This window comes from Ailuropoda melanoleuca, chromosome X (assembly GCF_002007445.2).
Source record: "Ailuropoda melanoleuca isolate Jingjing chromosome X, ASM200744v2, whole genome shotgun sequence".
Lineage (NCBI taxonomy): Eukaryota > Metazoa > Chordata > Mammalia > Carnivora > Ursidae > Ailuropoda > Ailuropoda melanoleuca.
Window position 1 is genome coordinate 92,069,916 of NC_048238.1, and position 14,644 is coordinate 92,084,559.

The 14,644-nt window shown below is 41.6% G+C and overlaps 1 protein-coding gene and 1 pseudogene across 1 annotated transcript in view; both read right to left on the reverse strand.

Moving 5' to 3' along the window:
* Nucleotides 1-14,644, reverse strand: part of SMARCA1 (SWI/SNF related, matrix associated, actin dependent regulator of chromatin, subfamily a, member 1) — a 426,620-nt gene that overhangs the window by 197,878 nt on the left and 214,098 nt on the right. The window lies entirely within an intron of this gene.
* On the reverse strand, nt 4,841-8,427 carry LOC100468293 (annotated as a pseudogene).

Sequence of the window (14,644 nt, forward strand, 5' to 3'; positions counted from 1 at the left end):
TTTATACGCAAATAATGAATCATGGACCATTACATCAAAAACTAAGGATATACTGTATGGTGACTAACATAAGAAAATAAAAATTATAAAAAAATCAAAAAATAAATAAATAAATTGAAAAATAAAATTTAAAAAAATCAGGGCTGTAAATCCAAAGAGTGTTTTACAGGTCAGTGGATTTAGATTCAGGTTGAAATAAGTCGTGAGAGGAATATACATCAAATTTCTTCATTAAAGCACACAGAGAAGGCCATCTCTTTTCCCAAGTGCTTTATTTTTCCCTCTTATTTTACCCTCTTCCCAAAAGCATACTCAAATGTGAGTCTGCTTTGGGCACAGCTAGGTCTGGACAGATCAAGTAAGTTTGGGCTTACCTTCTCTCTGCAGCCCCCTCACATAAAGAAGCTCCAAAGCAATGATTTCCTTATATTTTTGAAACTGCGATCCCAGTTATGGTAAACAAGGCTGATACCAACTTTGCCTCATGCTGTTTTACAGAAGATTTTTGTGCTGCCTAATGTAAAAAGTTATAAGGGAGATATGGTCTGCATGAGAAAATGTTGGGATATTTTGGGAGTGTCAGTAGTTAAGGGGTCTAAGAGGACAGTTTTTAAAAAGATCTTGTTACAGAAAATTCAGAACACAGGGCTGATATACAAATATAAAACAAAAAGGATTTCTTGGCACTTATTTTATTGAGTTCAGTTGCATTTTTAAGCCTTTTTGGAAAAGGGACAAATGCTATTAAGGTAATAAATGTAACTGGTTTACATAAAGGATTCAGGTTCTAAAAGCCAGAAGTGAATTCCCTAATTTCAAATTGTATGATGTGTCTATTGTTCCATCAAAATGACTCTTTTGCACCAACAAAGCCTGACTTCCTGAGTTCATCCACCATAAGAACCTTAAACAGTTTGTTGGTAACCAAGTAGTGAGTCAATTCCCTTCTTGGGAGAATTTAAGTTTCAGTTCCTGGAATGTCCAAAGGAGAGGAATACTGGCTGTTGTGCAAAAACCACCCACAGGATGCCTTAAAGGACTCTTGACATGTTGGAGACATAAGATTCAAATTTGCTATTAAGCTGCTGTAATATTGTTCAATTTCTGAAATGATTTTGTGATCTTTAGAACGATGGGATTTCTCATAGAGCTCTTTGGCCTTGAAACATACTTATTCACAACACTTGTCATATGCAGAAACATTCGGCTACAGCAGAGTAAATAGGCTTAAAACTGTGTGTTCTGCCTGCTGGAATGCTTTATCATTACGCCTTGGCATCCTCAAATGCAATAAATGTGGAAATCTGGAATTGAAGAGCTTGATTTCCAGTCTCATTGGCCTCTCTCCCTTTGAATTAATGTGGTGCCACTGAGTTCAGCAATAAAGCATCTCATGCTAACAGAGAGAAAATATCAACTTTCTTCCTGTGCATATGTGAATTTGGCAAAATATCAGTAAGAAGGCAATATAAAAGTAAAAATGATTTAGCCATCATGAATATGAGAAGGTAAATTTAATGCATAACTAACACCCTGCAGAATTTGTGGTTCTGGCATATTGGGGGAGGTAAGACATTAATTGAGTTAAACTTTGGAAGAAAGCCCTTTTTCTAGTGATAAAAGCAAAGCAGTATTCTGGATGTTTTTCTCTAAGTAATATCACATTTAAATCACCTTATCATCATCATCAACAAAAGATTGCCGTTTAAAATTTCCTATTTCTAGGTATGCATAGTATAGAGAAGGCATTATACATATTCTCCCATTCTTAGTTCTAGTGTCTTGCCTGGTTCCTCTCTTCCCTCGTGCCACTCCCTACGGCTAAAAGCCATTTGCAGAATGAACCACAAGCTTGGGACCAACATGTTCCTTATCCCTGCTCCAACCACTCAGGGCAAAAAATGCTAATTATCCCCAACTTTCATTTCCCCTTCTTCCAGTTTTAAAGTCACTGGTCCAGATGCCACCAGGCTTCTAACTCACCAAATATCTTGTGTTTGTGCACTGTTTCTGCTTCTAAACTCTGAAGTGCTGTTCTCCTCTGTTTCAGGAAAATTGTGCCCTTGACAGATCTACCTGAACTGCTTCATGTTGGCTGTACTATATTTTTCTGGACATGAAGCTGAATCCATTACTGAGTTGGGATCTCCCAGACATGTTGGTTTCGTTTCCAGTTCCAGATCTCTCTTGCCCTGGCCCATCCTGCTGCCTTCTAAAACATCTAACACTGTTTCACACATTTACCACTTAACCATACCCTGACTTGTATGACCAACTATTTCCTTCATGTATTCTGGAGTAAAGTCAATTCCTAACTTTTCCTCTAACACCACCTTCTGACAAGCAGAAAGAAGCATTAATATACAAAAGGTCAGACTGGGTAGCTCAAGAAAGCCTGTATTTCAGGAAAATTATAATTGTATAAAGTACAGTAAAATGTATTTCTAAAATCCCTAAAGATTATCAAAGGCCAGGACAAGTGAGGCACTGACCTTGAATGCAAAATGTAAGGAGGCAGCAAAAGACTCAGAATCAAGATAAATAATATTTTAATGCAACCTTTTTTAAATAAAAAATAATGCAAAATACATGATGAACAAAATACCAAAATTTTAAATGAAGACAGGATCAGTAAATGGCAGTATCTAGCCATATTGGAGCCTGAAGGCAAAAGAAAAAAATCAGCAATATTGTCATAAGTAATGTCCCCTGCCTTCTAAAGATGAAGATCCCAAACAAAATGGAAGCCTGAGTTGCTACAGGAGGATGTAAACTGAAGAAGCTGAGAGAAAAGTTAAATTTCTCTCTATAAGAAATGAGACAGGGGTGCCTGGCTGGCTTAGTTGGTAGAGCATGTGGCTCTTAATCTCAAGGTCATGAGCTCAAGCCCCACATTGGGCATGGAGGCTACTTAAAATAACAATAATAAATAAAATTAAATAAAAATAAAAATTTTTTAAAACAACAGGAAAGGTACAGAAGTAAAATAGAATGGAGGAGGACACAAGAGAGCAGAGGAACTGAGGAGACAGGAAGAGTAGAGTAAGAAAGAGGGGAAAGACCTGAGGAGAGTTAGATAGGAAAGAGACTCTGGGAGAGATATGTCCAATAAGGAATCAGATTAAATTTCACTCTGTGGTGTGCAATGTAACCAGGTCTTCCATTCCCCCACGAAATGTCAGCAAAATGCACATTGCCCATCAGTGGAAGTGGATTTATTTGTGGGATAAATGGCAAAGTGTTGAGTCTTATCTCAGGAAAAGTATAGGGCAAAAGCAGAGGATACCCACAGGGAGTACAGTCTAATCCTTCATCTAATCGCTCACCAAGTTCTAGTAATGCTACCTCTTAAATATTTCTTTAATCTGTCTACTTTTTTCCATCTATACTGCAATTATCACCTTAGGTCATCAACATCATCTTTTACCTTAACCATTGCACTAACCTTCTAACTGATCAAGGTTTCACCTCCCCTGCTCTCCAGTTCATTCCCCATGCTGCAGTTCATTTCTAAGAACCAATCATGGAACATTACATCAAAAACTAAGGATGTACTCTATGGTGACTAACAAAACAATGAAAAATTATTATTAAAAAAGGAATTGTATCTGCAATAAATAAATAAATAATAAAATTTAAAAAATAAAAACCTCATGTCACTCCCCCTGCTCCTAGGATAAAGTCTTTTTTTTAAATTTTTTTTATTATATTATGTTAGTCACCATACAGTACATCCCTGGTTTCTGATGTAAAGTTATGATTCATTAGTTGCGTATAACACCCAGTGCACCATGCAATACGTGCCCTCCTTACTACCCATCACCAGTCTATCCCATTCCCCCACCCCCTCCCCTCTGAAGCCCTCAGTTTGTTTCTCAGAGTCCATAGTCTCTCATGCTTCATTCCCCCTTCTGATTACCCCCCTTTCTTTATCCCTTTTAGGATAAAGTCTTAATGGTTCAACATGGCTTCAAAGCCCTTCATAATCTTGCCCTGCTATTATCTTTTACCATACCCCATTATAATCAATGCACCAGCTACAGAAGACCTCTTCAAGTTATTTGAATGAATATACTATGATAAAGTGGGGAAAATTAAAAAGCATAAAGGTAGCACATAGGAAACAAGTTGCAAATTCAAGAGCTGTACCTCGAAATTATAATAATTAAAGGAACAGTAGGATAAATGGAAGCTAATCAAGTCTAAGATCTGATTCATTACCCAATCTATACCCAAAGACATTCATTTGGTTTATGGTATATCATTTTTTCCTGTTTCATTCTGTAGTCCAAATCACCAATAATATAGTATTGAAATAGACATTAAGGTTTTTTGGCTTTGACTGGATTATTAATGTCCCATATAAAGATGGAACTCTGGTTATTATATCCATAGCACAGAAGAAACATTAAAAAATTCCTTAATCAAAATCTTATTTACATTTCTTTTGTGAAATATTCATTTCTCTGCTTCAAACAAGATGCATTACTTTCATTAAATTCATTAATACCCATTAGTAAAGGATAATATGTTTAAACTTTCCATATCCTTAGATTGACCACAGAGACACATGCTCTACAAATATTAGCATGCTTTCATCTAAAATCAAGGTGAAGGGTTATCTAAAGCTAACAAAAGCCTATTCTTCTCAATAGAGGTATAAACTGCGCTTAGACATATGGATTTTCTGGTTGTTCTCTTTCCCTTACGCTTTTGTTGCTCTTGGATCTGGAAACTGACCTAAATTCTATGCTATGCTTTCCAATATAGTAGCCACTAGCCACCTATGTCAATTTAATTTTAAATTAATTACAATTAAATAAAATTTAAAGTTAAGTTCCTCAGTCACACTATCCATATTTCAAGGGATCAACAGCCATAGGTTGTCAGTGGCTACTGTATTGGACAATGCAGACACAGAACATTTCCATAATTACAGAAAATTCTACTGGACAGAGTACTTCCATACATTCCAAAGCCTCCACCTCCCCTGCCCCAACACAGGGATCAAGTGGAGCTCTAATTCCTTGGTTCCCCCTCTCCCCACATTCTGAAAGATTCAGATATTTTTTAAATCCTGTATTACAACCCAGCTTCAGTCAAAGTGGAGATTCTGACAGTTTTATTACTACCTTATCAAGTCACTTCATGATTTTTAAGAAATTATTATTTGAAAAACCCATTTATCCGGACGACAATTGGTAGTTGTATGAAGTCTATTAATTTAACAGAAACTGACTTCTAGAACATGGTTCCTGGCTTCCTTGCCCCCTAATGTGTGCTGTACCCAGCAGCACTCACAGTATACGTCCTTTCCAAGAAAGCTTCCTTCCATCAGCCACATTCACAGACCCATTTAAAATCATGTTCAGGCATTTGCTTTGCATTTTCACAGTCACAGGAAATTACTTCTTTCACTTGAGTTTCATTTTTTCTTTCCATTTTTTTAAAGACTGTCTCCCATGGCAATAAAGCATTTGTGCTCTCTGCAGTTGGATAATTGGAGAAGAAACACTGACAGGCATATTGCTATATCAATAATGCACTGCCCTTCACATGCAAAAGGCACAGCTACTGACCCACCTCTGGTAAAGCACAGGCCTTGAACTGTGTCTCCAGTGGTGAGAATGGTTTTGCCTTAACCCATCTGATAATGATCATTTGTGTAACAGCTGTCTAGAGTTTAGGTGTCAACTGTGGCCAGAATAGGACTCAATCTGTGGTACGGGCCAGGACTCAGTTTTAACTACAGTCAGGAAATGATATTGTGGCCAGAATCAAGGCTCAACTTATACCTGATGCTGATGGCCAGAAAATACATGAGGATTAGGGATTAGTAGTCATGGGTTTTAACCCTTTGACCTAGCAAAGTGCAGATAATCATAGTTTTTGGCAGAAATCTATAACTTTCTCCTCTACTCCAAGGATAGTACATTTTTGAGGTGTGCATGCTGTGAATCTCCCATCCCATACCTACGGAGCAGACATCACTAATTGCTCATGGCCTTCCTTCCTGCTGTATTCTGATGAGGCCCCAAACAACTTCTCCTTGCAGGGCCCTATGCAGCCATTACTATCCAGTCAGAACTGGCACCAAATATAAAACCTATTTATCATCATTGCTCCAGAGAAGTCCATGAACCAAGCAGCAAATTACTCCTGCAAAGAAGATCATTATGATTCTGACCATTTTTGAGGTCAAAAGAAGGTATGGAACAATCAACTTAAGGGTAAGACCTGAGGCAAATCAAAATATGTATACAAGCACTCCCCTGCTTTAAAGGTGAAGAGTTGGCACAGTCTGAGAAGGGATGGGGAAAAGGCAGGAAAGTGTTATACCCAGACCACCTGCCCTAGTCCTAACTTTGCATACTGTTGGAAGTAAAATAGTTTTGTAGCAATTGGATATATTTGTACCTCTTTCTACCTTTTGCTGTATGAGTCACTGAATAGTTTCAGCTCCTTGTTTCTATGTGCAGCCACTGAAGCACTCCCAAAAATAAGATCCAAGAGTCAACTCATTTTGCCATCCTCTAGAAATGACTTTGACCAACTCAGAGACTGAATCTAGAGTAGCACCATTCTTTTCTGGGCACACCTTTCAGTCACTGGAAAGCATCTTCCTGAGTTATATCTTTTCAATTTCAGGACTATACATATGTAATAGATTTGCTGTCTTTCCAGAGATTTGGTCCACGATTCCACTGGAAGCTTTAGTTTATTATGCTTGAGAAAGAATAGCTGCTATAGTTTTAGGTTCTCAAACTTTCTCCAACCACAATTCCAAAGAATCTCAGTGGTGGAAGAACCCTTAAAATTCACCTTGTCTAGCCACGTATTACTTGAATCTCCTTTCCAGCATTCTCAACAAGTTGTCATTAGGTGATTCTAGGACCATTCCAGATCCAGAGCCAAACTAACAACCTTTCCCAAGGCATTCATTCCACCAACATCTTTCACTGTACCTTTCCCTATCAGCAGAGTTCCCATTTCTGTATATTTCTTCCTTATAATGTGCCCAAAATCTCCCTCCTGATTTCTTCTACCAATCGGCCCTGCTTCTGCTTCATGATACCTTACAAATGGAATCTGTTTTTTAGTTCTGTATGACAGTCTTTCAGATGTCTGAGGACAGTTATCATGACCATCCCTGTGCCTTCTCTTCTCCAAGCTAGTCAGCCCTATTCCTATGACTGGTAGCCATCAAGTCCTTTTGCCATCCTAGTCATCCTTTTTTTTTTAACTAATAAGCCAAAAGCTTTATTGATGTAGCAAGCAGTTTACAATGAATCCAAGAAAGCCTGTCTTCTCTGGGAAGACAGGGTGTCTTTACAAACCCTCAGAGTTTTACTTCAAAAAAACAAGCTCTCCCTTTACCACATCCCTTGGATCTGTACCTGCCCAAATCATCCCTCCCCCATTTGAAATAAGCAGAGCACACAGGTATACCCAACCAGTACTGGCCAGCCACTTCAGTAGACAGTTACAGCGTCAGTTCTGTGTTACTCATTGACAAAGGTATAGACTATCAGATCCTGCAAAGGATTTAGGAAACAGACGATTTTTCCCTCCACCTTGGAAATAAAATACACTTCAACAGATGCATGTCCTGAAATAGTTTAGTTGGGAGTTCCTAGGAAGATGGCCCATTGCCAATCTCTTCTTCCTGTGCATCCAAAATTCTCCTCAAAGTAACATGAGTCCTTTTATTTTTTTTAAACAATCTTTCTTGTTGTAATAACTCTTATAATGGAGCCTACTCCTCCTACTGCTAATGCTTTTTCATGAATTTTTGAACACAAAAAATGTATTCAGGAACACAAAAAATAAATAATCCTTTTCATGCTACTTAACTCCACGTGTTACTGGAGTAACACCGCACTGCTTTCTTCTGTGGGCTTCTCAAAACTTTGAAAAATGTACTTCCATTAGCAAGTCAATGCCATTTCTGACTGCACAGCCTGCTCACTCTTAAAGTTTGTAAGCACTTTCGGCACCACGTGTTGGGCTTGTTCTTTCACGGCTTGATTCTTGGTGTTGACGGGAGAGTTCCGTAAGGCTGCATGGAATACCCGAAGCATATCCCCTTGCCGCAGAAGGCCGTCCACCTTGCTAGGGTCTGGGCGTGGCTAGGCCACCGCCGCTGCCACAACCTCCTGCTGGTCCACGAATTTTTTCTCGTCAAACTGATAGATGTCCACCCGAAGGAAGCGCAAAGACAGTGTATTCCGGGCCATGGCGGGGACTTAGTGCCGGTTCAGCCGGCTCCACTCCGGGTCCCACCTCGGCTCTACCCCACTTGACACCGGCTCAGGTTCGGGCCTAGTCATCCTTTTTTAAACATGCTTCGGCTTATCAATCTCCTCAAGTCTCAGAACTGTATGCTCTAATTTTGGCTTCATCATAGCTGTTAAGGTAAACCTGTTATTTTTCTTTCTCTAGCTATTATACTTCCATCGATGTAGTTTTTAAACTTGTACTCCTTTCCTTTGGAAATCATCTCACACTCTTTTTTTTTTAATTTTATTATATTATGTTAATCACCGTACAGTACATCCCCAGATTCCGATGTAAAGTTTGATGCTTCATTAGTTGCATATAACACCCAGTGCACCATGCAATACGTGCCCTCCTTACTACCCATCACCAGTCTATCCCATTCCCCCACCCCCTCCCCTCTGAAATCTTCAGTTTGTTTCTCATAGTCCATAGTCTCTCATGTTTCATTCCCCCTTCTGATTACCCCCCTTTTCTTTATCCCTTTCTTCCCCTACCGATCATCCTAGTTCTTATGTTCCATAGATGAGAGAAATCATATGATAATTGTCTTTCTCTGCTTGACTTATTTCACTTAGCATTATCTCCTCCAGTGCCGTCCATGTTGCAGCAAATGTTGAGAATTCGTTCTTTCTGATAGCTGAGTAATATTCCATTGTATATATGGACCACAGCTTCTTAATCCAGTCATCTGTTGAAGGGCATCTCGGCTCCTTCCATGATTTGGCTATTGTGGACAATGCAGCTATGAACATTGGGGTGCATATGGCCCTTCTCTTTACTACGTCTGTATCTTTGGGGTAAACACCCAGTAGTGCAATGGCTGGGTCATAGGGTAGTTCAATTTTTAACTTTTTAAGGGACCTCCACACTGTTTTCCAGAGTGGCTGTACCAACTTGCATTCCCACCAACAATGTAGGAGGGATCCCCTTTCTCCACATCCTCTCCAACAATTGTTGTTTCTTGCCTTGTCTATCTTTGCCATTCTAACTGGCGTAAGGTGGTATCTCAGTGTGGTTTTGATTTGAATTTCCCTGATGGCTAATGATTTTGAACATTTTTTCATGTGTCTGTTAGCCATTTGTATGTCTTCATTGGAAAAGTGTCTGTTCATATCTTCTGCCCATTTTATGATTTGTTTATTTGTTTCTCGTGTATTGAGTTTGAGAAGTTCTTTGTAGATCTTGGATACCAGTCCTTTATCTGTGGTGTCCTTTGCAAATATATTCTCCCATTCCGTGGGCTGTCTCTTAGTTTTTTTGACTGTTTCCTTGGCTGTGCAGAAGCTCTTTATCCTGATAAAGTCCCATAAGTTCATTTTATCTTTTATTTCTCTTGCCTTTGGAGATGTGTCGTGAAAAAGGTTGCTCTGGCCGATGTCATAGAAGTTGTTGCCTATGTTCTCCTCTAGAATTTTGATGGATTCCTGTCTCACATTGAGGTCTTTCATCCATTTGGAGTTTATTTTTGTGTATGGTGTGAGAGAGTGGTCAAGTTTCATTCTTTTGCATGTAGCTGTCCAATTTTCCCAGCACCATTTATTGAAGAGACTGTCTTTTTTCCACCGGATGTTTTTTCCTGCTTTATCAAAGATTAGTTGCCCAAAGAGCCGAGGGTCCATTTCTGGGTTCTCTATTCTGTTCCATTGGTCGATGTGTCTGTTTTTGTGCCAGTACCATGCTGTCTTTGTGATCACAGCTTTGTAGTACAGCTCGAAATCCGGCATTGTGATGCCCCCAGCTTTGTTTTTCCTTTTCAACAGTTCCTTGGAGATTCGGGGCCTTTTCTGGTTCCATACAAATTTAAGGACTATTTGTTCCAGTTCTTTGAAAAATGTCCTCGGTATTTTGATCGGGATAGCATTGAAAGTGTAGATTGCTCTGGGTAGTATGGACATTTTAACTATGTTAATTCTTCCAATCCATGAGCATGGAATATTTTTCCATCTTTTTATGTCTTCCTCAATATCTTTCAAAAGTGATCTATAGTTTCTAGCATATAGGTCCTTTACGTCTCTGGTTAAGTTAATTCCAAGGTAACGCATGGTTTTTGGTGTTATTGTAAATGGGATGGATTCCCTAATTTCTCTTTCTTCAGTCTCGTTATTCGTGTATAGAAATGCAACTGATTTCTGGGCATTGATTTTGTATCCTGCCACCTTACTGAATTGTTCTATAACTTCTAATAGTTTGGGAGTGGATTCCTTTGGGTTTTCCATATAGAGTATCATGTCATCTGCAAAGAGAGACAGTTTGACTTCTTCTTTGCCGATTTGGATACCTTTGATCCCTTTTTGTCTTCTGATTGCTGTTGCAAGGACTTCTAGTACTATGTTGAATAATAGTGGCGAGAGTGGGCATCCTTGTCGTGTTCCTGATCTTAAGGGAAAGGCTTCCAGCTTTTCCCCATTGAGAATAATGCTTGCAGTAGGCTTTTCATAGATGGCTTTTATGAGATTGAGAAATGTACCCTCTATTCCTACACTCTGAAGGGTTTTAATCAGGAAAGGATGCTGTATTTTGTCAAATGCTTTTTCTGCATCAATTGAGAGGATCATATGGTTCTTGAGTCTTTTCTTGTTGATATGATGTATCACATTGATTGATTTGCGAGTGTTGAACCATGCTTGCATCCCAGGTATGAATCCCACTTGGTCATGATGGATAATCCTTTTAATGTACTGTTGGATTCTATTAGCAAGGATCTTGTTGAGGATTTTGGCATCCATATTCATTAGAGAAATCGGTCTGTAATTCTCCTTTTTGAGGGGGTCTTTGCCTGGTTTGGGGATCAAGGTAATATTAGCCTCATAGAATGAGTTTGGTAGCTTTCCTTCTGTTTCTATTTTTTGAAATAGCTTTAGGAGAATAGGTATTATTTCTTCTTTGAATGTTTGGTAGAATTCCCCAGGAAAACCGTCTGGGCCTGGAGTTTTATTATTTGGAAGGTTGTTTATCACTGACTCAATTTCTTCATAGTTAATTGGCCTATTTAAGAAATCTATTTCTTCCTGTTTCAGTCTTGGTAGTTTATAGGTTTCCAGGAAGGCCTCCATCTCTTCCAGATTGTTTAGTTTTTTGGCATATAGCTGTTGATAAAAGTTTCTAATAATCCTTGCAATTTCAATGGTGCTGGTCGTGACCTCTCCCTTTTCAGTCATAATTTTAATAATCTCAGTCCTTTCTCTTTGTTTTTGGACAAGTTTTGCCAGTGGTCTATCAATTTTATGGATTCTCTCAAAGAACCAGCTTCTAGTCCTGTTGATCTGCTCTACTGTGGTTCTGGTCTCTAATTCATTGATTTCTGCTCTAATCTTGGTCAACTCCTTCCTTGTCAGTGGGTTAGGCCTGTCCCTCTGTTGCTGTTCCAGTTTCTTGAGGTGAGAATATAGAAACTGCATTTTAGATTTTTCTATTCTTTTGAGTGAGGCTTGGATGGCTATGTATTTCCCCCTTAGGACTGCCTTTGCAGTATCCCATAGGTTTTGGACCGTTGTGTATTCATTCTCGTTGGTCTCCATAAATTGTTTAATTTGTTTTTTGATTTCCTGGTTTATCGAGTCATTCTTGAGCAGGATGGTTCTTAGCCTCCAAGTGTTTGAGTTTCTTCCAGGTTTTTCCTTGTGGTTGAGTTCCAATTTCAGAGCGTTGTGGTCTGAGAATATGCAGGGGATAATTTCAATCTTTTGGTATTGGCTGAGACCTGTTTTGTGTCCCAGAGCATGATCTATTCTTGAGAATGTTCCATGGGCATTTGAATAGAATGAGTATTCTTTGGTTCTGGGGTGTAGTGTTCTATATATATCTATGAGGTCCAACTCGTCGAGTATGGCATTCAAAGCCTTTGATTCTTTGCTTAGTTTTTGCCAGGGTGTTCTGTCTATTTCTGATAGTGGGGTGTTGAGGTCCCCTACTATTACTGTGTTCTTATCTATATGTCTCTTTATTTTGGTTAAGAGTTGGCTTGTGTATCTTGCTGCTCCCCTGTTGGGGGCATATATATTAATAATTGTCATATCCACTTGTTGAATACTTCCTTTAAGAATAATATAGTGCCCTTCTGTATCTCTCTCTATGGCCTCTAGTTTAAAATCCAGTCTATCTGATATGAGAATTGCTACTCCAGCTTTCTTTTGAGGTCCATTTGCGTGGAAGATGGTACTCCATCCCCTTACTCTAAGTCTGAATGCATCTTTGGGTTCAAAATGAGTCTCTTGTAGACAGCAAATGGATGGGTCATGTCTTTTTATCCAATCTGCAACCCTGTGGCGTTTTATGGGAGAGTTTAAGCCATTTAGATTGATAGAGATTATTGACAGATATGATTTTAATGATGCCATTTCTCTTTAAAGTCTTTGTATCGGTTGTGACTTGCTGCTCTGTATCACTCTTGGGGCCTTTTTACCTTTATAGAGCCCCCCTTAATATCTCCTGTAGGGCTGGTTTCGTGGTTACGAAATTGGTTAATGATTGGCGATTTTGGAACGTCTTTATTTCTCCATCAATTCTGAATGACAGCTTTGCTGGATAAAGGATCCTTGGCTGCATGTTTTTCTCTGAAAGAGCTTTAAAAATGCCCCCCCAAGCCTTTCTCTCATTCCAGGTCTCTGTAGACAGGTCTGACGTAATCCTGATACCTTTGCCTTGGTACGTGAGAAATTTCTTTGCCCTGGCCGCTTTCAATACTGTATCCTTGGATCTAATATTTGCGAATTGCACTATGACATGCCGTGGCGTAGGTTTGTCCTGGTTGAGCTTGGATGGGGTCCTCTCTGCCTCTTGGACACGAATGCTTGTTTCCCTTGCTAGATTAGGGAAGTTTTCAGCTACAATTTGTTCAAATATCTCTTCTAGACCTCTGTTTTTCTCCACCCCTTCAGGGATGCCGATGATTCTGACATTGGATCGTTTCATAGAGTCAGTAATCTCCCGTAATCTACATTCGTGGGCGTGGATTTTTTTAAGACCAGCTTCTATTTTCGTTTTTTCTTCTACTAACCCATCCTCCAATTCGCTAACGCGTTCCTCTGCCTCGGTGACCCTGGCCGTCAGAGCCTCTAGTTTTGACTGNGGCGGTTTGCTATGCCTCTTCTGAGAGAGCAGCAGCGGCTGAAATTCAGCCTCTGTCTCAGAACAGAGGGATCGCGGATCGTTCTCCACTGATGTTCTGGCCACTTTAACTCTGTTTCTGTTGGTGCTGCTCAACCCTGCAGCATCCCGGGCTGTGCGCCCCACACCCGGCGTCCCAGCCCTCACTTCCAGGGCCGGCACGTCTCTGTCCTTTGTGTTTCCAACCCCGCCCGCCGCCAGCCGCCCCGCGCGGGCTCCCGGAGCTCCCCGTCTCAGTCTGGTGTCTCACGGGTGCTGACCACGAGTCCACCTGCTCCCCCGTGCAGGTGGCCCTCCAGCCGCCAGCCACCAGCCGCCCCGCGCACACTCCCGGAGCTCCCGGTCTCAGCCTCGATCCAGTGAGCACACCGGAAGCTCCGTGAGATGCTTGGTGGTGCACGCTCCCGGCTCACGGACTCAGTCTGCCGTTTCCAGAGTGCGGGTCCGCGGTCCGCCCGCTCCCCGGTGCAGGTGGCCCGCCAGCCGCCCTGCGCGCGCGCTCCTGGAGCTCGCGTTCTAAGTCTGTTGTCTCGCGGGTGCCGTCCGCGAGTCCGCCTGCTCCCCCGTGCAGGTGGCCCGCCAACCGCCAGCCGTCCCGCGTGCGCTCCCGGAGCTCCCTTCTCAGCCTGCTGTCTCAAGCGTGCGGGTCCGCGGTCTGTCCGCTCCCCCTTGCAGGTGGCTACCGCTTCCCGGCGCCCTGACACGGCGGCTCCCTCCCCCTTCTGTTTAGCTTCCGATATCTGTGCGCGGTTTCACGGCTCCCCGCTTCGTACCTCGATACTCAGCGCTGGAGATGTTCATTTGTAGAGATCCAGATGTATCTTCCTGCGTCTCAGGCTGATTCCGTGGATATTCCTGCTGGTCTGGTACCTATCCAGCTCAACTCAGGGGACCGGNACGCCTGCTCCCCGGTGCAGGTGGCCCGCCAGCCGCCCTGCGTGCGCGCTCCTGGAGCTTGCGTTCTAAGTCTGCTGTCTCGCGGGTGCCGGGTGCCGTCCGTGAGTCCGCCTGGTGCAGGTGGCCCGCCAACCGCCAGCCGCCCTGCGTGCGCGCTCCTGGAGCTTGCGTTCTAAGTCTGCTGTCTCGCGGGTGCCGGGTGCCGTCCGTGAGTCCGCCTGCTCCCCCGTGCAGGTGGCTACCGCTTCCCGGCGCCCTGACACGGCGGCTCCCTCCCCCTTCTGTTTAGCTTCCNGCTTCCGATATCTGTGCGCGGTTTCATGGCTCCCCGCTTCGTACCTCGATACTCAGCGCTGGAGAT